The sequence below is a fragment of the Notothenia coriiceps genome, unplaced genomic scaffold (genome assembly GCF_000735185.1).
Source record: "Notothenia coriiceps isolate Sejong01 unplaced genomic scaffold, NC01 NC01_scaffold00004486, whole genome shotgun sequence".
In the NCBI taxonomy this organism is placed as follows: domain Eukaryota; kingdom Metazoa; phylum Chordata; class Actinopteri; order Perciformes; family Nototheniidae; genus Notothenia; species Notothenia coriiceps.
This window is the reverse complement of record NW_011337187.1, coordinates 256,467-257,486: the sequence shown is the minus strand read 5'-3', so window position 1 is coordinate 257,486 and position 1,020 is coordinate 256,467. Positions and strand designations below refer to the sequence as shown.

General features: G+C 30.4%; 1 protein-coding gene across 1 annotated transcript in view; it reads right to left on the bottom strand.

The window, feature by feature from the left end:
• LOC104942369 (coiled-coil domain-containing protein 106) overlaps nt 1-1,020 on the bottom strand; it is an 8,573-nt gene that overhangs the window by 6,689 nt on the left and 864 nt on the right. The window lies entirely within an intron of this gene.

The following is a 1,020-nucleotide window of genomic DNA, read 5'->3' as shown; positions in this document are numbered from 1 at the left end:
AATTAGTTTTATTACATAAATTGCAATTTATTTAAAATGCCAAGTTCAAGGAACTGCCTTGTCACTATGATCATACATGGAAGTGGAGCCTATAGTTTTTTTTCAATAAATAAATCTAATTTATATTTACATAATATTACAAGCATTACATATAACACTGAAATGGTAAAAAAAAATGCAAATTATTATTAATAATATCCAATAAATGTCAGTCACCCAAAATTACGTCATTGGTGTTACTGCTACACAAAACGCTTTTATTTTTGAAGTAATGTACTGTCTCTGAAGTGCCTCCTGTAACAAGAGATCATTTGAGGCAGTGCAGTGGACAAAGACATAAGGAAAGTCAGATACTTCTTACTTTGTTTGTTAAAGGTGTCATTTTATCTTCAAATTGTACGTGCGTCTTTCAAGTCTGTCATTAGTGTTACTCATTTCATAGCCCTATGTGAACATTTGAATGGGAAAATGTATTGTATTGAAGAGTTAAACGATTTTGATATTGACTGAAGCCATATTTGGTCTGACACATGGCAGCAAATTTGTTAAAATTGTAGTGTTTTCTCCAAATTGTCACTTGTGTTACCTGGTGTTACTCTTCTTCCTGGTAACACGTAACACCAGTGGCATTCCTATATAAATAAGCTTTGTATAATGTATACAAATAATAAAAATAGTCATTAAGTTAAGAGTTAGTTATTGCTATTTAACAGGTTTTAGATGTGTTTAGAAGGAATATGTTTCAGCAGATTTGTATCACCCAGATTCCACCTTTTCTGTAGAATGACCCAGTTATTAGATATTTTTTGAAATAAGGACCTTGTAATTATAAGATTTTACAATAAAAAAGAAGAAATCAAGGCGTGGTGCTGTGGGTCAAACGTACTATAGCAGTGATTATTTAAGTTTGAAATGATTATATGAAGGCCATGTAATACAGAAATACGTTTTATTTAAAAAAATAAAAACAATTGGAAGGCTTTTTCATAATTATTCGAATCTCAAGTGCCAATTATCATA